The sequence below is a fragment of the Rhinolophus sinicus genome, chromosome 17 (assembly GCF_057876585.1).
Source record: "Rhinolophus sinicus isolate RSI-liver-muscle chromosome 17, RSI-T2T, whole genome shotgun sequence".
Classification (NCBI taxonomy): Eukaryota; Metazoa; Chordata; class Mammalia; order Chiroptera; family Rhinolophidae; genus Rhinolophus; species Rhinolophus sinicus.
Window position 1 is genome coordinate 90,735,917 of NC_142517.1, and position 27,047 is coordinate 90,762,963.

A 27,047-nucleotide genomic window follows, 5' to 3' on the forward strand; every position below is an offset into this window, starting at 1 on the left:
GAGAAGAAAGAGATTGGCAAGAGATATGCCAGCTACTGTGGGAGGAAGTGTCAAGCCAACATGCAATTTACTCATGGATAATTATTTGCTTTAGAAATCTGGTGTCATTTATTAGAATAACTGTGGTATATGGTGAGCATGAACCTTATGTTATAGTAGTCATCTTTCTATCTCATTGTAAATACAGAATTTATCATTGTGTGGAACTAATTAACACTTAAAGAGCAAATGTATCTTCATTTACCTCAAATAATATAAACTGACTGTTTAGGTTGAATTATTAAAGTCAGAGATTTATGTGATTAACTAATCACACTTATGATTTTGGGCTTTTTCAAACATACTAGCAAATAAACTATCTTTCTTGGGACACTCTATAACTATATGAAATTGTTGGCCATTGAAAAGTGGTTGAATAATATATGTAATATTTAAATCTCTACAAGTATGCATGTTTATTCCTACTCTATGCTTTATTTCTATAGCAGAAATGGATTTTAAAATATTTTGAAAGTAGAAGGTTAATTAATGTAACATATTAGAATAATTGGCAATTATACATTAGAATAATTGGCATGATGCAAATTTACAGAATTCACATTTTTTCTCATATTAAAATAATTTAGAAAGTTAGTATAATTTGTCATGAAAATATGGAGTACATGAGTTTGAAAATGTCTTCAGACAAATCATATTACTACTCATTTATTGTTAGTTTCAAAAAACCACTGCTGTTTTGTATCAAATGGCAACATAACATTAAGCACAGTTGTATAATTTGCATAATGTGTATGGCACGATAAGAATTGTAAAGTTAGTTTATCTACTAGAAGTCAATTTTCACTTTTTATTTCAGACCAATGACTATTGACTAAACTTCAAGAGTATTTCTTCTTACTCTGACTCCTCCATTGTTTTACATTGCACATATTGTATACTTTAAGGTTTTATAATGTCCTATCTCCCATATCCAAATCCACTTAGAGTGTCCTGCTAAACTTACAAAATCACAGGAGTGAATACAGTAATTTATGAATCATTGTCTTTTCTCTTTTTATTTTTTTAATGACTTGGCTGTGGGGATTAAAGCATTAGGGAGATTCTTACAGTTAAAAAAGCAATGTTGGAGACTCAAAAACTTTTCCAACTTAGAAAATAGGCCTACATTCTATATTCTCAGAATCATACTCTTCTGCCCTAAACTTTATGACCTTCTAATACCAAAAGTTGTTTCAAAAAGAGAGATGGGAAAAAGGATTCACTTTGCTCATGATAAAGGGAGAATCCTGCTGTTCCTATGATTAAAAAAAAAAAAGTGATAATTTTCCTATTTCTTTGTGATTAAAGTATTTCTTATGATCATAGGAAAGTTTCTTCTACACTGGTGACAATAACACTAATGACAAGGACACTGATAATAGAATGTTGTTCTTCGTGCATGTTTTTTTTTAGAAGTGATACATAAGTAAGAAGTATAACCTGACATTCTATTTCAGTATATTCTAAAGTAATGATCAATCCCATGGATAAGTTTATTTGGGGTACCTGGTTTAATATTGACCAACCTGTATAATTAAAAAAAAATGACCAAGGCATGATTTCATGTCGGTAGTATTTATTGTTGTGGTCAATATGGTGCCAGGACCAGCCAGTAAGACCATGTTTATTGCCTCCTAGTCTATCTACCCCTTTGAGTATGTGTAATAATTGGCCTAACATGACAAATAATATTTTTGCTCAGAATGGTTGATTTTCTAGAATCTGATTAATGTTAATAATGGATATGTATATTGGTTAAGTAACGATTTCTCTTTCTAACACTTCCAAAAACAAAAACTAAAAGGTTGTTACCTGCTGTATGGAAACTCACTAAATGTGAGATTTTAGACAACTTCTTTGTGTCTATAAAATAATTACTACTATATTTTTTTACATTTAATTCACTTCAAAATATGATGGATTTTACTCATATTTTATATTTCTAAATGTGTGGGAGTTTTGATTTTATAATTTATATTTTGTAAATATGTTGTCAACAGTAATGAAATTATTTGATCTTGGGTAAAAAAATTTAGAATAAAATGTCTATTTAGATAGCACTAAACTAGTTACTTTTCTTGTTACACTTTTTAAAGAGAAAATCAGGCCATATAGATATATATATATATATATGTGTGTGTGTATCATTTACTGATATATATGATATATATATATCATATATCATATATATATATCATATATATCATATATATATATCAGTAAATGATACACACACACATATATATATGTGTGCATGTGTGCACATATGCATACATGTGTGTATGCATATATGCAAGTGACAGGGAATACACACCAGTGAATTAATTTATTTTTCAGTTATTTTCGGTAATATCCAGTCTCTATCTTCCTAAGAAAAAATATATACTTGAGCGACTATGAATTTTAGAAGTATACAATGTTCTAGCTGGGACCCCTACCACTGTTTGCTATGCAGCACTCGTTGTTAGGACCGTAAATCCAGGCATATAGTACTAAGGACAGGGTCAGAGCTGCCTGATTTGAAGCATATAAAGTCTTAACTGCCATAGATAATGTCAACCCAAATTATTATTTCCATTTCAACACAGATTATAGGACAGGAAGATATAAATGGAAATTAAAAAATAAATTCAGCACATATTTCAGAAAGCAACTTTTCATGTGGAGAATAATAAGTGCTTAGAAGAGCCTGCAGGCAAAGTTGTTGAGGCAAAAAGCAGAAATGTCATTCAAGAAACAATTAGATGCCATCCTTGGGGAAATGGAGTACTAAAAAGGATATGCCTTGATGGACCAAATGACCTTTATTCTCTTTCCAAAAATCTCTCATGTTCTTATAATTCTAATCGAGAAATATTTCAGCAATTTGGCCTCTAGCAATGTCAATTCTTACTTGAATTATTCACCTCACCAGTTCACTGCTGAGGAAGAACCTTTTTCATAGTGCTACAAAGATTGCATATTGACCAGATGTAATTCCCAAAGCGTTGTTCATAGGCATTTTATTCAAAAGGATGCCTTAGGTCTGATACTATAAAGTGCTTGATTGTATTATAAAAGAATTCTCTTTTTAAATCCATTGTGATTGCAAACTGGCCCAAATTAGAGAAGAGGGGTTTAGTTAACTTCATTGATTATACAAAGGCATAAGGATTATTTAAAATATTTTCTTGGCAAAAATGATTTCAGCATATAGTTTGTTCTTGGGGAATGTAGCCAATATAAAGCTGTTAGTTTCTTAATTGTTTTGGATATGTTAATAGATTATCTCTAGATATTGACTTTATTACAACAGAATGTTATGGAAATAAAACTTTTAAAAATAAAGATCTTAAAGGAGGTAAATTACAGTTGATCTACAAACACATGCATTCAATAACTGCACACTTTAGAAAGCTAGAAATTGATACTGAATAAATGTAAAATGCAAAATTTACCTGGTGCATTTGAGTAAATTTGGGGAAATCAGCTTGTATCTACAGGCTTTTGATTTTTCAATACATTTAACTGAACACAGAATTCTTGAGAACCCAGGGTTATTGTGAAAAATATGTTCCCATGTTATATTCTTAAAGTGATATTCAGTGAGTGAAAGAAAATGAACATATTTCTATCTGTCATCTAAATGTACTCCTAGCATTCCCTCTGTGTATCACAAATTAGAACTCAGTGGTGAACTGAGTGTCAAGAGCATATTTTCAGAAGCTAATGGAAGGTCACGTAAATTGGAAAGTTCAAAGTAAAAGAAACTAGAGGCTTGAAAAATGCCCGTATGTTTAAGTGTTTTTAAAACAAATAAATATTTTATGAATTGTATCCAAAGATGAAAGTTAAATCAATTGTGTTTAAAAATACATATGTTCACTACAGTGCAAATTATTTTTATAATAGATGAAATCTGCTAATAATGTGTAAATGATACGATTGTAAAGTACTCTAACAAAGCATTATACTAATAGAGTAAATGATAAAATTTACAAATTAGTCTTTGGTAGAGAGATAAAAGGTGAAAATATTATGCTAATTAATATGTTCTGTGGACTAGATCTTATAACCTTTTAAATTATACAACCATAGTTAAAATAAGAGTTCAAACTGAACTTTCAATTGATGGAAAGTATAATTCCCATCTAGAAAATAAAATTTTAACACAATGTTGAATGTATGGAGAATAATGTTATGACATACATTTCAAACAGGACAAAAACATTAAATCAAATAATTTTTATACCATGCCTAACCAAATAAGAACTTCTGTAACAAAAGTAGCAGTTAATTACTACTCTGTTGTTCATAATAATGATGTCAATTAAACTAGTATTTTATTAGTTTATGACATTTTAAGAAATCTCTTATAAATATGAAACACTTATTAAAATTGTTTAATCAATAGTCTATAAAATTGCCTTTTACTCATTTACTTTAGCTAAAATTGGCAGTTGGTGATTCTTTAATGGCCTTTTTTGATATTTGAAAATAGCTGGAAGTTATTCAGAGCTCTTCATTCTGAGCAATGTATAAGAAAATTCTGGGTAATCAACCCACTCTGTTCAAAAACGTTCTATGGTTACAATGTAATGAGAGCAATTTTATACAGCTGGAGTGTAAGCACTAACATCAATACTTGTTTAAACTGATGCTTTTTGCCTAACACGGAATATGTTCTTTTTGTCACAGAATTTACCACATAAAATTTCCATCCAATCAGAAATCAATATTTCATTTTGTTTTTGTTCTTATTTAACCTCTTACCTCATTAACTTTTTCAAGTGATGGGTTATTCCAGAAACATTAAAATGTTTAAGTTATTATTAAAGAAATTTGACTCTTAATAAATTAAATTTTGATTTAATTATATCTTCCCCTAAGGGATTAACAAAAATTATAAATTTTAAAATATGGAAAACCATTATTCTATTTCATTAATTAAACAGGGGTGACATTAGATCTGGAATTCTAAAATTTGGAGATTTAAAAAAAATTTTTTCCAAGACATTTTTCTTCCCTGCCAAGTCATGCAAGTTGATGAGAGAAATTTTAGACTAGATAATTGATTCTAGAAATAACAAAAATACTTGACACTAGTGAAAAGTGAATTTTATGTTCTGTTTCTATTAAAGGAGATCTAGATAAATTTGACTAACACACTCCTACTGAGAACAATTTTAAAAAATTGGCATACTATTCAATAGAATAAATAAATAAATACATACATACATACATACATACATACATACATACATACATACACAAATACATAAATAAATAAATAAAATAAAAACTTTTTGCCAGCACCAGAAAAATTACATGACAGTAAAGAATTACAGAGTTAATACCTGAGAGAAAAGAAGAGAAGAGAGTCTAGTATTTGGAATCACTTATCCCCTACAACACTTCTACTTAAAATGTGGCCCATGAACCAGCCAATAATCCTTGAATTGCTTGGTCCAGTCAGGGACAAAGTAGAGAAACACTTTGCGAAAAGTAATACTCAAATAGACGATAAGCATATAAAAGATGCTGTGCTCTTTTTGTCTTCAGACAAATGCAAATTGATAGCATAATGAGGACCCTTCATACACTGCTGGTGGAAAAATTAATCGGTTACACACATTTTTTTAAACTCTTTTACAGTACCTCGTGGAGTTGAATTTATGCAAATTTATGCAACTCTACTCCTTGAGATATACTTATCAGAAATGAGTACATACTTACCCTTTTTCCCCGAAAATAAGACCTAGCCAGACATTCAGCTCTAATGTATTTTTGGAGCAAAAATTAATATAAGACCCAGTCTTATTTTACTATAATACAAGACCAGGTCTTATACAATATAATATAATATAATATAATATAATATAATATAATGTAATGTAATGTAATGTAATGTAATGTAATGTAATGTAATGTAATATAATACCGGGTCGTGTATTAATTTTTACTCTAAAAGACGCATTAGAGCTGATCGTCCGGCTAGGTCTTATTTTCGGGGAAACAAGGTAGTAGAGACTTATACACTAACAGAACAACATTATTTATAATATTGTACACTGGAACCCAAATTCTCATCAACAGTAGAATACACTTATATATGGTAATCCATATATGGAATACCTTATAGCAATCGTAATAAATTAATATACCTGAATGACGTGCATGGGTCTCAAAGAAGGTAAGACTTAAACAATATCAATTTTATGTTCTCATTTATATATATATTAGAAAACTTGTCAAACTACACTGTACTGTTAGATGCCAGTATAGTGATTAACTTAGAGAGGAGGGAAGGAGTAGTAACTGGGAGAGGTCACCAGTGAGTATTCTGGGATGCTAGTGATGTTATGTTTCTTGACATGGAAGCATTTATATGATATACTCACTTGTGCTTTCTGCATTTTTTTTTTTTTTTTATTTCAGTAAAATGTGCTTCAGTGACAGATGAGTTTGCCCTTAGGGTTTTACTTACCGTGTTACAGGTCTCTTCGAGTCAGAAGGAAACTATGGGCCAACCCCTCATTCTAGTATACCTAACAAATATCCAGGTACATTTATTTCTAACATTGCAAACATGCTTATAAATCAGAAATTCATGGCTTCTGAGCCAATCTATGGATTCAAGAAATAGCTCCCTAAATCTCACATATCTTGTTCATTGTGATGTTAAAATTACTTGCCAGTCCACTATTATTTCTAACAAATGATGTTTCCTTAGACATTGTCTCCTCAATGTTAGTTGAGAAATCACCTCAGAAACCTCAGTTAAGCTGAAAGTAAAAGTATATTTATATATTCACTACAAAATTCCATTTGTCAGTAGCTAAATAAAAATAAAACAAACAAACAAACAAAAAACCCTATAAACCTAGGTATTAAACTGGAAAAAGTATAATTTTTGAAAAGCAAGAAATAAGTACACACTTTATAGACCCAGACACCAATGGGCATTGGACAGTGTGTCTTATCAAGACTCGTTACAAAATTAATAATTAGAGATTAAAGAAATTGTTAGAAAAAAAGGAGAAGTTGAAGAAATACTCCTATTCATCATCTATTGTATTGTATGCAGATTGTTTTTCATTATAATTGAACTTGAAAAATGGACCATGTTCAAAGTGAACTCGAATTTATTTTATCATTTTGGGTGTTCCTAAGAAATATTTATAGCACATTTAATGCAGCAGTATGTCATTATACAAATTCAATGTCCTTTGATTTCATCCCTATATTATTACAACAATATATAATAAAATAAAATGAATCGAGATGCAGATCCAGGAAAAGAGATATGCAGATATAGATTCATAGATGCTATGGCTTCCTCGATAAAGGATATTCTTCAGAAGAACATATATTTCAACTGTCTATTAACCTAAAACTATAGCAAATTGAGCTTCAATATAATTATCACAGAACAGCTAACTGTACTGAGATTGAAACAATTAAAATAAGAAAACCATAGTTATGTCATACAGAATTCTGAAAACATAGTGATCCTAAGTTTTCAGAATAGATACTAGTGAAAGATCTATATACTTAATTTGTTGTAACACCTTATAATAATAAAATGACTTTAAAACCTTTTAAAATGTGTTTTCTAATCACGAATTCTTTTTTCCAGTTTTGAGATATAATTAATATATTGCATTATGTGAGTTTAAGATACACAACATAATGGTTTGAATAATATACTCGTATATATTGTGAAATTCTTACCACAATATTTAGTTAACATCCATCACCTCACATAGTTATATTTTTTTCCTGTGATGAGAACTTTCAATATCTACTATCTTAACATATTTCAAATCTACAGTACAGTATCATTAACTATAGGCATTTTACATTTCATTTATTCATTTAAAATGTAGCACAAAATTTAGCATAAAGTTGTCAAAATAATAGCTATTTCTTTCGTAGAACTATTTTATTTCATAGAGCTATTTTCTAAGGAAACAATTAATATAAATACTTCAGTAGACACGAGAATTTATGAAACTAACAATCAGTCTTGAAGACTATGAAAATATAGATAATTATCTGTAAATTTGATAATTTCTTACACTTTATAAAATATGTTAAATATTTATTTCAGCAGTATTTCATTAGCAGTGACTAAATATTTCTATTTTCTAAGAAATTATGAATTTATAGTCTCTTTAAATAGGTATAATTCAAATTATTTTCATTTAACAAGTTCAGGTGTGTGATTTTTGTACAGCTTATTCATATAAAATATACAATTTACAACAATTTATGTAGAGACATTTATTGGGGACCTAAATTTACTATATAGTGATCAAAAGGAGAGCAGATCTATGCTATCCAATACAGTAGACACTAGATATGGGTGGAGATGTAAATGTAAGTATTTCAAATTAAATAAAACTTTAAAATCAAGGACCACTCTTGTCCTAGCTTTATTTCAAGTACTAAATGTTGATATATTGATGTGTTGAAATGTGGTGACTGTATTGGGCAGCACAGGTATAGAATATTTCTCTCATTACAGAAAGTTACTTTGGACCATCCTGACTTGAATGGTTTGATGTATTTCATATAATACTAAATATTATAAAAATGAATTACTTATAATATTTGAAATATGAAGGAACATTGTCCACATTATTCATTATAACAAAGTGGAGACTCAAAAATCTAACCTTCATCTTCCATCTCTCTCAAAAAAAATTGATCAGCTGTATTGAGGTAATATTGATATACAAACAACTTCACATATTTACTGTGTACAATGGAATGCATTTGGAAATATGCAAACTCTCATTATACCATCACCACAATAAAGGTAATAGACACATCCAACACCTTGCAGAGTTTCCTTGCTTCCCTTTCTGTTTTAAGTGATATGATTACTTAATTTGAGACCTACCTATTGTCATAATAAAATTTGAAGTGGACAATATTATGTTTTTAATATAAGCAATATGTTGTACAGAAGACCTCTAATGTAACTGAAACTTTATGCCCATTGAGTAACAACACCTTATTTTCCCACCCCACAGACCCTGGCAACCACTATTGTATTTTCTGCTTCTATGAGTTTGACTATATTAGTTACCTCATATAAGTGGAATTATACAGTATTTGTCCTTCTGTGATGGGCTTATTTTAGTGAGCACACGTATGTCTCTCGGGCTCATCCATGTTGTCACGAATGGCAGGATTTCCTTCTTTTTTAAGGCTGAATATATATATAATATGTATATATATATATATACATATAATATACATAATATATTCCTTCTTTTTTAAGGCTGAATATATATATATATATATATATATATATTATATATATATATATATATATATATATATATATAATATTTATCCAATCATCTATTAATGTATATGTGAGTTGTTTCCATATCTGAACTATTATGAATAATGCTTTAGTGAACATGGGAGTGCACATGTGTCTTCAAGATCCTGATTTCAATTATTTTGGATATATATGTCCACAAGAGGAATTGTGATCTTGTTTGGTCAAAGTTATCCCTTCGTGGGAAAAGGAGTTAGAGGGAAAATTTAGTGGAATTCAAATGTGTGACAAAAAAAGATCACATATACTTCTCTTATATAACATTATGTATTCATTCTGATAATATATACAAAAGCCTAGTTTGTACTTTCTTTTGGTAATTTTTTTTAATAACGCATCTAAAAAAATGCCAAACATATAAATATTACCTTAAGAAACTCATCTCTCTACTGGAAAACATTCCTGCTGAGACTTTCTGTTTTTCTTGAATGTATACTTGATACATTTCGTTTTTAAGAATGTAACACTTCTCTGTATTTTGTATCATTATTATTATTATCATTATTATCGCAGAGAAGATGAATTTGCATGGACTATTTTGTGTTTGTTTGTTTGTTTGTTTGTTTTAAATTCATCAAGATTATGTGCAGTATCCCATAATGTGCGGGTATTAGTTAAGAGGAAGCTATGAATATGTAGCCTAAAAATCCATTTCTATATTTTTTAATGCCAAACAAATATACTGAATTTACCCCACTAAGTAAAAAGTACGTGTATTTTATTTTAAATCAGTAGCATGTTAAAAAAGACATGAAAAAGTAAGAATATTACATTTGGTCTAATCCATTTTTGTCAAGTTTGAATCTAGTTGCCTCATGTTTCTTCTGCATTTCAGCTTTAATAATAAAATGTTTGACTGTTTTCACATTCTGTTTACTTTGGTATTCAAATTATGCATCAAAAAATTAACCATGGAGAAGGTTATATTTACTTACTTATTTTTTGGAGCAGGATTTTTTTCTAGGGAAATAATAAAGAAGCAGTTTTAAGAAACATTTGTCTTTAAATAAATATCACACTCTAATTTTTAATTTATTAATGGATTTTAAAAAGAGAAATTTGGAAAAATACTATTTCCCTCTCATGATAAAATCATGAGTAAATTATTTCATAATGCAAGGAATCATAGTGTAACGTTCAATAATGTTTTATTATTCACTGACCAATCTACCATGAATATTTTGTTTGTACACAAAGGAAGACGATGGTCATTCTTCACAGCCATTTGTGGCAAAGTCATTATAATCCAATGTCCTAGAGGTAAATTGTCATAGATATGTTATTAAGATTAAAAGGAGCTTTAACTTCCATGGGGCCATGAGTTGAAATGTATCCAAGAAAACGTAGTGTAATCTTTCATAGGCCCACGTGGTAAATAAATAAATAAATAAATAAATAAATAAATAAATAAATAATAAAGCCTTGATTCTTTAGTCAGTATTTTTAAATGAGAGAATTAGAACTTCATTTCAGAAATCTTTTTTTAGACCTTTTTCAGTATATCATCCTTCACAAGAAATATTCTGATACATTTTACACAGTCCCTAATGGAGGCATCAGAGGAACTGAGCCCTGAGTGCCCAATTCAGGACCAGCTCAATAGCATATGCTTCAATATCTTTTGTTCTCTATCTCACTCTCTATTTCTTCACTCTGCTACTTGGCACCACCTGAAAATGAACTAGTAGCTTCCAGCCCCCTATCTTAGACTCTGTTTGTGGAATAATCCAACTAAGAAAATATAAAGAAACTAGTTGTTGTCATGATTTTTCAGTATTTTTAAGACATTCAAATGGAAATGTTACATAGGCCATTCAATAATTTCTGAAATTAGGCATTAATGAAATCCACCCTAGGGAGAAAGACACTGAACACAGATAATAGCCAAGAGCCTGGCCTTGAAGAAATAAAATATACCAAAGTATTTAGAGGAGGATAAGCTGGTAAAAGACACAGAGCATGGCTAAGGAAATTGATAGAGTGACTCAAAATGAGGAGAAAAGTAATGCAAAGCCCAGCATGCTTTTGTGTTACTATTAGTTAAATAAATAATGACTAAAAATATCCCTATTGTGTTTGAGAGGCAAAAAGTCATATATAATAGAAATGTGGATAGAATACTCCCAGAGTTGGTTTAATGGAAGATGAAAACAATGGTGACCCACCTTGTAAACAACTGACCATGAGTGGAGAACCTATCAATTCAGTGAGCAATTTAATTAAAATGGAAATTTCAGAGACTCTATACATTTATTAGATTCAGAAGAATCTCTTTGTCCATATTTATCCTCAGATCTTAACAACAAAGAGTTCTTAAAGTATTCAACTATATATTAGTGTTTTAACTTGAAAAGACACAACTTTATTTTGTCGAAATATTACCACAAAAATGCATCACGCACATATGCATTTAAACAAATATGAAAAGTAGAACATCTTTTTTTATGTGGACTTTTATTGCAGACCAGATGTCATGCACTAAACTCAAATAAATATGTACTGGTATCTTATGTCTAAAACATATATGTGTGTATTATATATATATATATATATATATATATATATATGAATATGATATATACACATATATACATAATGTACACACATGTATATACATATACCATATATATGTAACATATGGTATACATACATATGTAATATATGTAATATGTGTATAGATGTACGTGTATCTGTAATATGTATATCAATATTATATATTAGTAATATTAAAACCCCTTTTAAGTGGATAAAAATAATATTGTAATAAAATAAACATTACTACTAATAATAGAAAGCCCTTTCAGCTTAGGGAGAAATGAAAGATATAATGCAGTCATTACAGACACATGCTGTAAAATTAAGACTGCCCAGATCGAATCCTTTGTTCACCCTTTCTTGTTTTTGTGTTCTTAGGCAAGTTATTTTACATGCTATGCCATAATGTTTTAATCTGAAAAATGGGTATAGTTATAAAAATTGCTTCATAGAATCGGCAGGGTATTGAATGAGCTAATCCATCTAAGCATTTGAAACATGATTGGTATGGAATAAGCATTCAGTTAATGTTAACTATTTTATTAAGTGTTTATTACATATCCAACTCTATAATAATGTATTATAGCATTATCACTTTAAACCACTGCTTGAGCTACTGAGTTTACTGAAGTTTACAGACTTTAAATAATTTGCTGATGAATCTAGGACAAGAAAAGAACTGTGTATATCAAAATAATAATAATAATAGTAATCATCATCATCATCTTACAAATGCTGTGAATTTTTCAACCCAGTAGCCAATAAGTTTTTTTGTTTGTTTGTTTTGTTTTGTTTGTTTGTTTCCTTCTCCTTTAAGCAAATTACTGGTTTCATTAATACATAGGAACTTTGTGTATATTTCTAGGCAAGGTTATATAAAACATACAGACATTCCCAGTTAATTTGTTCATATGGCATTCAGCCTTTATTCTCTCTGAAAACAGATATTTGGGAAATTAGTATTGTGTGTTCTCTCTTCATCTTTTTATTTTACAATATTTATGAAAGAATCAAATTTTAAAGCAGGATTACTTTTACAATGGAAGAATAGACATATTGCTGGAGGATATCAGAATATGGTAGATTTTCATTAGCAATGCAATAGAATATTTAAAGTAGAAATGGACATAGAAAACACCTTTTCTCTGCAGCTTATCTTACATGCTGCCTGTTCCACTTGTTCTTTTTGGCCCTTTCTTTCCATCAATTCATACCTCCCTCCATTTCCACATGTCTGCTGTTCAATTCCACATGGCCTAAACTTTTCCTTCAACATCAATAATCAGAGATCATTGATTTAGCTCAAACCCCACGATGGGTATATTGTTTCATTTCAGCTCACAATCGTTTGCAAAGTGGTATAGCACTCCTAGTTTTACAGGTCACTGATAGTTAGATAAGTTATAAATTACACACAGTAGTTTAAATTAAATGCATCATATTCTCCCCAAACTTGTGGCTTTCTATAATACTAGATTATATTATTTTCTACTGTTTCAATGTTTTTTAACATTATTCTTTAAAATGACAGTGAATCACACACATTTTAGGAAATTGTGACCCAATGTATACAAATTGGCACTAATGACTAATATAGCTGAATTTACTTTCTAGCGGTAGGCAAAGCCTTAACTCAGAGAAATGAGTATTTGATTGTTAGAATTTCCAGTACTTTGGCAGGTATATAGGGAATAAATTATGGAGACTAAGAAGCTATCTAATCAGAAGTCTAGCTTTGGTCTGAAGATTGTTAATGATTATCTAGGATGGGCCATGGTGTCAACTCATGAGAAAGCTTTTATTGGAAAACAGTGGGTAAGATGTCTACAGGACAAGTGTGTGAAGCAAGAATTGAAATTATAAATAAAATAAATGGGTGATACTATTTTCTTTCATATCTAGGCTATGTGCACCTATTTTCAGGATTATTGCTCTATGGAGTAATTCCTCTCTCTAGTACAGTACTTGAATAAGAGTCATAACTAACCAAAGTAAGAGATTCATACATATCTATACCAACATAAGACGATTCTGTTTTACTCTCTAGTCATACATTTGAAATTTAGTAATTTTAGAGTTAAAGATTACACAAAACATATTAATTTTAATTAAAATTACATCTAAGGAGTAGGTATTCATTGACACTGAAATTCACATTAAAAGGTGGAGTAATCTAACTCCAAAATGCAAAGCAATGTATTAAATTTACAAATTTCTGCTTATGCTTCTTTCAATGCCCTGCAATTGTTCTTATTTTAATATTTTTCTCACTTTTTATGTTTTTTAAATCACCCCTTTTTCTTTTTCTTTAAAAATGCTCTAAATTAAAATCTGAAAATCATGTAATCTCAAACACCATACTAATAAAAAAACTTTGATCTTAGTTATATAGTGCATGTATTCGTTGATTGTCAAAGTAGATTTCATTGCTAGCTATACTCATTTATAAAGCAGACTATTCAAATGTAGAAGTGGGGAAATTATATTCATAACTAATCTTATGGCATCTTTTATGTAAGCTAACAGCACTTTTTAAATTGGGAAAGTGACAGAATCTTAAACATATTTAAATGATTTGCAAAGATTCTCTTAGCTTAAAAGATGAGAATATGCAAAAATGTGAACAGGAAATTTTCAATGAATAATAAATAGATATATGTTTGCAAATAAACAGGATCAACAAGAGTGAGCCCAAAATGCAGAGTTTCCTATGCAGAGAGGATTTCCCAGGAGAAACTAAAATAATAATCCAATTAAGCTGTTGCTGTATGTAAATGAGAAATTGCAATTTAAGTTACCATAATAAGGAAGAAATCCAAAAGGTAAGTAATGACTTTTTTTTTCTTTATTTCAAACAAATCAAATGATAAGTTGTCAAAAACTAGGTAGACTTCAGGTGATCAGGAGCAGAAAAGAATCAGTTTATAAAATATATTTAGTGGTGGATAAATTTTGAGTGTTAGTAGAAAGCCATATCATTACTTCACAATTAAAAATTCATTAGAACTTGTGAGGCCAAGATAACATTTAGTAAATAGAAGCAGCATGTGAGAAATTTGAATAAGTATAAGGGCTTAATAGAATAATCAGTGCTCAAACTAGTATATCTCAAAGTAACAATTTATAAATATTCATGCTGTATATTCTTACCACTAACTAAATAACAAAACTATGAATCTTGCTACAAATATTAGTTGCATTACACCATTTTAAAAATATGTGCCATAGTGCTAGTTAAAATTAGATTGTTTAACTAAAATGGAAGAGAATATTCAAGTTCAAATGCTATAATCAAGGTGAATATTCAGGTTCAAATTCAAGTTCTCCCTCTATTAGGAAGACAGGAAGACTTTTTTTAGCGTCCACTAAACAGGTATGCTCTTTTCTACACTATCAACAGTTATCTGTAAATTATGTCATTTATCATGTATAGTTACTGTCTCATTCAAAGCCTAGATGATCTTTAAGAAAAAACATTTGCGACTCTAAGGGAAATGGACAATAGACATTTGAATATAAAGAATTTTAAAATCTTAAATAAATTGCATGCATGTCAAATAATCTCAGTAAGCAGAATGACACACTCAGAACAACAGTTTTATCTTGCTTGTCCTAATACCTTGAGATAAAGAACTGGAGACATGCTTGCCAAATAGAGACATCACCTATGATTTCTTGGTTTACACATAATGTTCAAAACATTTGAATTTGTTGCTTATATTTAACCCTGAGGAAACTTGATATAGAGCCTGAATTCCTATTTTCTTTCGAATTATAAGAAGATTTGACAACACTGACCCCACATTTCATAAGACAATGACTTGTACCTGATTTCACATTACCTCTTTTAGATAGAACAAGGGTTCATCTGTTGAATCAATAGCTCATTTCTCTAATTTACCCTATTCTCCTGAACCCCCATCTCGGCTATGATTCCTATTTACAGAAAAAGTAAAACTACAGCTATTAACAATGATACATTTTATAATATCTATTCTTATTTAAAAGCCACATAGTTAGGTTTTTAAGAACCACAAACATTAGATTCTTTAAATATTCAAAAGGTTATGCTTAACATATTTGCCAAACGACTGAAGAAAGAGCCGTAAACTAGATTAAGAAGCAAATGATGTCAATTTGTTTTAATAAAGCTAAGGCAAAATACTTTCATAAGTTTTCAGGCATTGTTTTACAGAAGAAACAGTGAAAAATAATCTTTGAAGTTCTTATCTTTGTCTCAGAGAACAATATGCATGAATTTACCAAAGTCTTAATAAACCATAATGGTTCTGATTTTAATAATGATTTTTTCACCAAAAGCACTAATGTAGTACACATTCATGGAAAACAGTCCTCAAGTATGTGCTTTTTTTTTTAAATTAAAATGTATTGGGGAGACAACGGTTAGTAAAATTACATAGGTTTCAAGTGTACAATTCTATAATATGAAGTCTGACAATTAAGTTTGCTAACTCATCCTGGAAAAAGACAACATACCTCATTGCTTAATATCACTGTGGTCACCTTTGAAGTGCTCCCACCTAGTCCATCCTTCAAAGAAATTTTGGAACTCTTTCTGGAATGACCATCAGAGCTGTCATCATATTACCCTTGATGTCCTGAATGTCATCAAAATGTCTTCCTTTCAATATTTCCTTTATCTGCAGGTAAAGAAAAGTGATTGAGGGCCAGATTAGGTGAGTAGGGAGAGTGTTCCAATACAGTTATTTGTTTACTGGCTAAAAACTCCCTCACAAACAGTGCCATGTGAGCTGGTACATTGTCATGATGCAAGACCCATGAATTGTTGGCAAAAATTCAGGTCATCTAACTTTCTCATGCAGCCTTTTCAACACTTCCAAATAGTAAATTTAGCTAACGATTTGTCTAGTTGATACAAATCCGTAATTAATAATCCCTATGACATTAAAAAAGGTTAGCAACATCATTGCAACAAGTTCATGAAATTAATTTTCTGACCTCATACATCATCTGTATATTACTTTGTATGTTCACCACCCAAAGTTGGTTCTCCTTCCATCATCATGTATTTGACACTCTTTACCCTCTTGTAGTATCCCTCCTCCGCCCTTACCCTCTGGTAACCATTAAACTATTGTCTCTGTCTATGAGTTTTTATTTCTTTCTTTGTTTGTCTTGTTCTTTTGTTGCTTTCAATTTTATATCCCACATATCAGTGAAGTCATACAGTTCTTGACTTTTTCTGTAACATGTTATTGGCAGAAAAACAGATACACAGACCAATGGAATAGAATTGAAAACCCAGAAATAAACCCACATAAATATGGACAGATGATTTTCGACAAAGGAGCCAAACATATACAATGGGGAAAAGAAAGCCTTTTCAATAAATGATTCTGGGAGAACTGGAAAGCCACATGCAAAAGAATGTGAATAGCCTGCCATTTGTTACCATGTACCAAAATTAATGCAAAATGGATCAAAGACCTAAACATAAAACCTGAAACAATCAACTGCATAGAATTTGTTTTAATAAAGCTAAGGCAAAATACTTTCTTAAGTTTTCAGGCATTATTTTATGGAAGAAACAGTGAAAAATAATCTTATCTTTGTTCTTATCTTTGTCTCAGAGAACAATATGTATGAATTTACCAAAGTCTTAATAAACCATAATGTTTCTGATTTTAATAATGCTTTTTCATTATTAATTATGTTTTCATAGATGAAAACATAAGTATTAAACTTATGGACCTTAGGGTCAAAGATTATTTTATGAATTTTATCTCAAAGACAAGGGAAGTAAAAACTAAAATAAATGAATAGGACTATATCAAAGTATATGCTCTTTAATGATGATCTTTGCAATCTTTTCAACAGTTATCTGTAACTTCATTATGAGTTTTGTGTTTATATATATATTTTTTAAGTTTATATGAATTTTATTTCTTTGGGCATTATTTTTTTCTGGTTCTCCAAATATTTTTCTTTAATTATTTTATTTATCTCTAACAGTATAATTACTGTATCCCAGAAAAAAAAGAAAAGTAAATAAATGGTGTTCCAATTACTCACTAAAATATTCAGCTTACAATTATACATGCTTTAACAATTTCTAAGCCCCAGTAGTATAGTAATATGACTTTAGCTCTTTAACAATTGTGCTGAAAAAGTCAAACTGACAATTGTCACTAGCAACTACACTAAAAAGGCCATTGACTACAAGGCACTTTTCAGAAAGCCTTGTGACCCTACAGCCCTTATAGCTATAGAAGCTACAATAGCTTATATAGTGAGGAAAAGAGAAACAAAAATATTCCCCTCATAGTTGAGTTTTACTCTAGAGGGAGAGGCTTGATGGATTTAAAAAAAAAAAAAAATGATAAAAGCCTAAAGAAACTGTGGTTAAAAGTATTCTGCCATAAGAAAAGATGAAATAGTCCCATTTGCGACAACATGGATGGAACTTGAGATTATTATGCTGAGCGAAATAAGTCAGACAGAAAAAGTTGATAGCCATATGATTTCACTGATATGTGGTATATAAAACTGAAAGCAATAATGCAACAAAGGAACAAGACAAACAAATAAAGACACAAAAATCATAGGAATAGACAATAGTTTAGTGGTTAGCAGAGGGTAAGTGGGTAAGAGGAGGGTAGATGAAGGTAAACGAGGTCAAATATATGGCGATGGAAGGAGAACTGACTCTGGGTGGTAAACAAACTGTGAAATATAGATGATATATTACATAATTGTGCACTTGGAGCCTGTGTAACTTTGCTAACCATTGTCAGCCCAATAAACTTTAATTAAAAAATCAAGTATTTTAAACAAATGTCTTTGCTGGCAAATTCTCAAAAGAAAAAAAATGTATTCATCCTAAAAATCATAACTCAATTCAAAATAACATATAAATGATAATGATTCACTAATTGCTAATTATTCGAACTCTGCTCACTTTCACGATATTGTGTTTTGTAGTTATTAATAAGCTCTAAACAGGACAATTAAATATTTGAAGAATTTATTCCAGACTTCATACAGATTCTCTATTTCTTCTGTTTATTTTTTTCTATTTGAAGCATTAGGGACTAGAGAACCAAAACACTACCTGTGGTTCTATTTTATTCCTAACACATCCCTCACTTGCAATTTTAAAGACTCTATCGAAGGGAAGGGAGGTTCTTAAGGTGAATGTCCTCATTGTCATTCTAGAAAAAGTATAGGGATTATCTCCTAATGATGTGGTTCACATCTATAATAATGCTAAACCCAATGAATTTCTTTATTTTTTTAGACGTCTAAATGCTTAGCAGGCAGATAGAGTAGGAACCTCCTATCTGATTGGCATACTTTCTGTTTTGCTCAGGAAATGCAATTTAATTAACCATGAGCATTCTTCATTTATGGCTTTACATTACATCCAGTTATCTTACTGAATATTTTCAAATGTAATCATAATCTCTTAGATAATTATTAATGGGTATTTTCTTCAAAATAAAATAAGTTTATCTTTTAGTTGAGTACTTATAAAATGCTTAAGGATTATAAAAATGCCCCTTATAACACAAAAAAAGAACTTTTTTCTATTTTCAGAAAATATTAAAATTAATAAATTAAATATCTTAATGATCTATAAATATTGCATCTAAAATCTAATAACAAACAACCATAAACTCCATGTCATATTTAGATTTTTCAGCATCTTTTTAAAATATTCTCTAAACTAAGTTTGTGTCAAAAACTGAATGGAAGGAATATAAAAACCTGAGTGATTATTTTGTAACAGTCGATAAAGATGACAAATATTTTTCACATCAATTTGCATTTAAGCAGAGTCAAACCTAGAACTTTAAGATAAGTACATTAGTTATGACACCAGTGAACCAATTATTATACCGGTGAACTTTCAGTTGACCAGTAAAGTGCCCAAATATTACAAATCCCTTACAAAATAAATCATTATTAGAAATTTTATTTTTGGTTTCTCTGGCTTTTAATTCAACATGGGATACAGTAAGATTAAAAAAAAATAATAACTGGCACAGAAAGTAGAATTCATATTTACACGTGAGAATTCATATATTTACTATTTTAACTATTTTATGGGTAACAGAAATTTCACAGGATCACATTTGTGAATCATTGTGAGAATATAAAAATATGTACAAATTAATGTTAGAAGCATAACAAGCTTAAAGTATTAAATTGAATGTGAATATATTAGAAGTGAATTCAGTGTATCAGGTCATACTAGAAATCTTTTCAAGTATTAATGGTTTCACCTCCCATATCAAAGGTCTGTTTTTTTAACAGAACCCAAAATTGTATACTTTTTAAACCAAAATCTGAAAAAAAAAAATTCCTTAGAAACATAAGAAACATAGGAAGAATGTAAGGAAAAATAATTCAAGAAGCTACCCTTCTTTCCATGACAAAAATCTTTCAGTCAAATAATTTTATGAGTTCTTGAAACATTTAATCAGACTCTTAAATATATTAAAAAACAAAAGATTTCAATGATTTTAAAGGTAAGGCCAGTACATCTTTTTTTAATCCCTCTGCATGAAAATATGCCTCACTTAATAGAATAAAATTATTCAAAATATTCAGGGTCAGTTGCTTCTTATAAATAATATAATTCATAGTTGAAAAATACAAATGCAATCTTTACAATATGCACTACATGGCACTCTAAAGTTCTCATTACTGTTACGGTGTATCATTTTTATTGTTTCAGAAAAGATGGAATTTTTATTATTTATGCATAAGCATTCTTTTGGTAATAATAAATGTGGCAAAATACTGATTTTTCTTAAGAAAATAAAAGGTGAAGACTAGACTTGTTTTAGATATATAACAGACAAATTAATCAGTTGTGGACAATATCTTGGTATTAAATAAAATTGTTTACTATCCCACAACTGTAATGTTGTTTAAAATTTAAAATATTGATAAATAATTCTTTGGTGAGTGTGGAGCACAGAAGAACATCTATGCTTCAGTATTCATGCTATAGCAGAGCACTTGGATGGTTGCTAATCACTCCTATTTTGCTTACTAATTTTGCTATTTTATCATTTCAAATGTATATATTGACAGTGAATGTGTTTATTTTTGTATATTTGCATAAATAATGTCCAGGGAAAATACACAAATATTAGGATTAATAACATTTACACTTACTTTCTGAAATTATTCCTAAGTAGGTTCCAATAAACAGCAAAAATTGAGCCTCTGTAAGTTACAATTTAGATGTTATATCACATTTATCTTAATACATTGAAATTGTAATCACAAATAATTGAACTTCCAATACACAAGTAAATGAAATTGCTGAACCAAAAGTAAATTAGCATTGACTGCAATTTCAGTAAACTGAACAGATTTGGTAGTTCTGATTTATTGAGGTGGGAAATAGTCCTAAGCCCATTAACACAAGGATTTAATTAAAGTGTGATTTTTAGCAAAAAATGCAAGAAGAGGAAACAACCATAAAAATATCATTTTATTTTGGTAATGAAAATCAATATAAAGATTGCGAGGGTAGCACTCTCAAATTAATTCTAGGCAACTAAAAGAAAACTAAACATAAAATTAGATTTTGATAGACCATAATGCATATTAAAGAAACCACATGATTGCTATATTGATAATTTTTAGCTTCTATACCTGGAATTAATATTTTAAGCAACATTGCATAATTTCTTGGAAGAACTCTGTAAAATGGGGATACCATCTGCTCACTTCCTTAGATAATTAACCCATCATCTTTCTATAATATTTACCCAGTTAATGCAAAGAAAAAATATATCATGCCCATGGCTAACTAATATTTCTAGTAAAAGAGACAAAGATAATTTGCACAAATCTCCATATCACTTTGTCTAAACATAAAGTTTTGTTGCAATTGAGTTTCATGGTCCTTCATTAATAAATCATTTCACTAAAAAGATCATTAGACAAATAAAATTACCATCTGTTTTCCTTCTTTAAGTCAATTCTATTTTATGACAAGTGTTTGTAAAACAAATCTAGTTCAGATTAATTAATTTTATAAGTGAGAAATGTATTCAGCCTGTTACTGTATTTCTTACAATATAACTTTAATGAATTAATTACTCATTTAAACTTCACTGCCTCCAACCTGAATAAAACCACTGAGGCTGTCACTGAGAGTTATTCTGACTGAATTTGCAAGTGGCCAGACAAGCCTTCTTAGCAATACCTATTTTGAATTAACCAGATTGATGAAACCAAAGTGAAGCCAATAAAAATAATTAACAAAATTACTTATGTAGTATCCAAGCAAATTAAGACCAATCAGCTATGACTTTTGGCTAGAATTCCATTTGTGCCCACATTGTATGGGAATTGAGATTACTATCAACAATGTTTCGGTTGTTCTTATGCCTACTCATTCCCATCTCTCTCTTCCTTTTCCATATCATCTTTCTTTTCCTGATATTATTGCTGCTGTTTATATTAGTGCTGTTGCTGCTGGCGGTACTGTAATCACTGCTACTGCAGTGTCCTAGCAAACAAGTCCTGTTTACAGCTCTATATGCATGAAGTATAATGAACCTTGGATTTATTATTACTTTGCTGACTGGCTTCTGATGGTTTATATTAAACCAGATAAATAATCAAAAAAATATGTTTGTTATCTTAATCAGATCTTTGGCAAAATCCTATCATTATATAGAGACATCTATTTATTTAAGCCCTACCTATCCACTTTGTCTAGATCTTCAGGATCTTCATGTTACATGTAGATATGCTAGCTTCTCAATTAAAGGAGAATCCTATTTATGGATTTTAATTTATTTAGGGTTAATTTCATGTAATGAAGGAGGGGTAGCATAATCTTCAAAGTAGTCAATATCTGATCCCTTTTTCTGTTAAGAAAAATACTACCCATAAATAAAGCACTATGATAAAATCAAGGTAAAGGCATTTTATAAAAAGAAAAAAAAAATATCATAAAAGAGAAAAATAAAATAATCTCTACAAGGAATAGTCTATACTGAGAGTTGCCACACAACCTTCATAAGAGAAGAGAGTGTAATTGAGAAATGACATTTTACATGTTTTCATTGTTTGGGTTAAGTAACATTTTATGATGAAATGGCAACAGAAGACAAATTAAAGTCTGTGGATGGCTTATTTTCACACAAATTGAAAAGAGAGAGAGAGAGAGAGAGAGAGAGAGAGAGAGAGAGAGAGAGAGAGAGAGAGAGAAAACCATGTTTATTGATTCCATGGAAAATAATTATAGCTTTAAAATTCAAATTAACAACTTTATTTAGTATAACAATGCCAATGACAAAATCAGTGCTATCTTTTAACCACTAAAATGGGATTATTTAGGCTACAATCTATTGCCCACAGTAGCTAAGGTGACCACTAAGAACATTATTAGGTTGCTTCATCCCCTGTTTAAAGTGTCATCACATTGTAATGATAAGAGAACCCAGACTCTTTATGACCACCTCAAAAAGTGTTCAAGTTCTGTCCACAGCCTATAAAACTATATTTAATCCTGCTCTCCCCAATTTCCCCTAAATTTTTGTCCTTGTTTACTTTTGTTTCATGAATATACTCACATTTTCCTAACTAAGGAAATTTATATATGGTATACCCTCCGTCAAAGAGAACTTTTCTTCTCCTTAGTACTAGATCTATTTCTTCAACTCTCTCAATTGATGTCACCTCCATCAAAGAGATTCTCACAGTTTGATCTACATAAAACAGTATATTTCATTCCCATTTTTTTTCCCCTCTTACACCCTAGTATCATTTTCCTTTAAAGAACTTACCACAATTAAGGATTGTTTTGTTTGTTTGTTTAATTTTTATTATCTATGCCTCAATAGATTGCTTCATGATTGCAAGGATTACATGTGTTTTATTTGTGTCATATTCTAGATATTAACACATCTTCAGTATTAGGGATTCTAATAAATCTTGTAGAATGAGTGATTTAATTTATTCAATCCTTAATTTATTGATAATTTGAGAAGTATTAATCCTGAGGCAGCTTAAAAAAAGTTAATCCTGAAACCAGATATGTAAAGGACTGTGCACTGTTCTAGTTTGCATCTTGCCATCAGAATCTTCCTTGTCCTTCAGAGATATTATTTAAAGATAATTGGGATTTCTGCTAATCATGATATTTTATGATCAGCTACAATTTTTAGCTAAAAGAAATAGTATAAAGTATAACAGCACCCCTTTCAGGTCCAGACCTCTGGGGGCTGAGGTGAATGTGGACAGTGGGGAGCTGAAACTGAGCAAAAAATGAGCTAAAGAGATGCCTGAAAGCAGAGAAGAAAGTAGCGGAGAAGGAGGCCACACAGAAAGAGCTCAGTGAGAAACAACCAAGCCAAGGCTCATGCTGCTGCCACCAACCGCATCACTGACAATGATGTGAGTGCTGAGGAGGAAACCCAAACTAATATTACAAGGTCCAGAGCCAAGCAGTCCACCAACAAAGGCCAACAGGGGAAGACCGTATCCTAAAAAGTTCCACATATACATCTCTCTCATTCACTTCATCCTAGAATATATTACCTGCAATATGGAGACGACCTGAGTGACATCACCTTAATGGTGGCAGGTAGGATCCATGTCAAAAGAGATTCTGGGGGAAAGCTCATCTTCTATGACCTTCGAGGAGAGAGGCACAAGTTGCAAGTCAGGGCCAATTTCAGAAATTAGAAATCAGAAGAAGAATTTATTTGTATAAATAACAAACTGTGTCAGGGAGACATAATTGGAGTTCAGAGGAATCCTGGAAAAACCAAGAAGGGTGAGCTGAGCATCATTCCCTATGAGATCACACTGCCGTCTCATTTCTTGCATGTTACCTCATCTTCGCTTTGGCCTCAAAGACAAGGAAACATGATATCATCCAAGATACTTGGACATACCTGTGAATGACTATGAGGCAGAAATTCATCATTTGCTCTAAGAGCATCACACATATAATAAGTTTCTTGGATGAGTTGGAATTCCTAGAGATTGGGACTCCCACAATGAACATCATTCCTGGGGGAGCTGTGGACAAACATTTTATCACCTACAAAAATGAGCTGAACATGAGAATTTCTCCTGAACTCTACCACAAAATGTTGGTGATTGCTGGCATTGACCAGGTCTGTGAAATTGTGGACACTAAGTCTGAAATGATTTGATTCACATCCTGAGTTTACCACCTGTGAGTTTTAAATAGTGTATGCCGACTATCATGAACTCATGAAAATCACAGAGAATATGATTTCAGGGAGGGTGAAGTACATTACAGGCAGTTACAAGGTCACGTACCAATCAGATGGACCCTAAGGCCAAGCCTAGGAGAATGAAATCACCCCACCCTTCAGAGAATTAGCATGGAGAAGAGCTTGAGGAAGCCCTGGGGGTGAATCTTCAAGAAACTAACCTTTTCAAAACTGAAAGAGAAATTCGCAAAATTCTTCATGATATCTGTGTGGCAAAAGTGGTTGAAAGCCTTCCACTTCAGGACACAGAGAGTCTCCTTGATAAGCTTATTGGAGAGTTCCTGGAAGTGACATACTTCAATCCTACATTCACTTGTAATCACTCACAGATAATGAGCCCTTTGGCAAAATGGCACCTCTCTAAAGTGGGTCTGAGTGAGCTCCTTGAGCTGTTTATCATGAAGAAGGAAATATGCAATGCCAACACCGAGCTGAATCACCCCATGTGGCAGTGGTGGCTTTTCAAAGAACAGGCCAAAGTCAAGGCCACAGGTGATGATGGGACCATGTTCATAGATGAAAACTTTTGCACAGCCCTGGAATATGGGCTGCGCCCCACAGCTGGCTGGGACACAGACAATGAGCAAGTCACTATGTTTCTCACAGACTCCAAAAACATCAAGGAAGTACTTCTGTTTCCTGCCATAAAACTAGAAGACATTAAGGAAAATGTAGCAACTGCTGATGCATTAGAAAGCACAACAGCTGGCACTTCCGTCTAGGAAATAATGACAAGTTACATAACTTAGATATGTTTGTATTTCTGCAAAAGATCAAAGACTGCAAGGGAATTCTTGTGTGTTGCTATCAATTTGAGTATTACTGGTTAGTCACCAAAAGAGAGAAAAGGAATTAGGAATTATTTTGAAGAGATCCAAGATGGTGGAGTAGATAAACACTGTGCCTGCTTCCTTCCATGAACACATTAAAATTACAGCTAAATTATAGAGCAATCAACCTGAAGAATTATCCAAAGTCTAACTGAACAGAAATTCTATAACTAAAGATAGAAAGAAGAAGTCATGTCAAGACTGGTAGAAGGGGCAGAGATTCAAAATATGTTGGTACCAAACCTCCATATGGCAGATGAAAATTGGCAGAGATATCTCAGCCACAGAGTTTCCCACTGCAGAAGCAAAGGAGCCCAGCCCCATTCCAGATTCCCAAGCCAAGAGTACTGGTGCCAGGAAGAGGAACCCCCACAACATTTGGCTGTGAAAAACAGTGGTCATTCCCCCCACCTGGGTGGGACAGAAGGCTTCAGAAAACTCAAACGTCCTCTCAAATGGCCCTCATACAAAATTACTTGCTTCCAGGCACTCACCTTGGGCTCCATTGGAGGGACGTGATGGGATGCGGGGGACAGAGGCATAGGGGGCAGACTGAGGTGTATGGCTTTGAGGCAAGAGCTGGAGGACAGATACCATTTTTCCTGTATGGGGTTTTCTTCCAGTGCAGCCAGAAAGTGGGCACCAATTTCCTGTGTTAAGCCAACCCCCACATGACCAAATATGAATCTGATTGGTCTGGTGAGCTGCACTTATTCTACCTTGCTGTCTTGCGGAGACCCTAGCCATTCCACTGAACTCCCCCAACACCGGAGGCACTGTCTCTGTGAGCAGCCAACTCCACTGCACTGCACTTTTTTTTTTTTTAAACTATTGGAGTTTGTGGGTCCCACACAGATGACAACTGGCCTCGATGTCCTCTGAGACTTTTGCTGAGTTGTTCCAGGTTCAACACTGGCACCAAACCAGAATTTATATTAACCTGGAGACCACAATTCTTCCGACTCTAGTGATTCTGAGACCCTGCTTCACCCAACTTGCATACCGCATGAGGCTTTATCTGTGGCTGAACCTTAAGGGCACTGG

General features: G+C 31.4%; 1 pseudogene; it reads left to right on the forward strand.

Moving 5' to 3' along the window:
* The first annotated feature begins 24,062 nt into the window (after window positions 1-24,062).
* On the forward strand, window positions 24,063-25,895 carry LOC109447568 (lysine--tRNA ligase pseudogene; annotated as a pseudogene).
* Window positions 25,896-27,047: the final 1,152 nt, after the last annotated feature.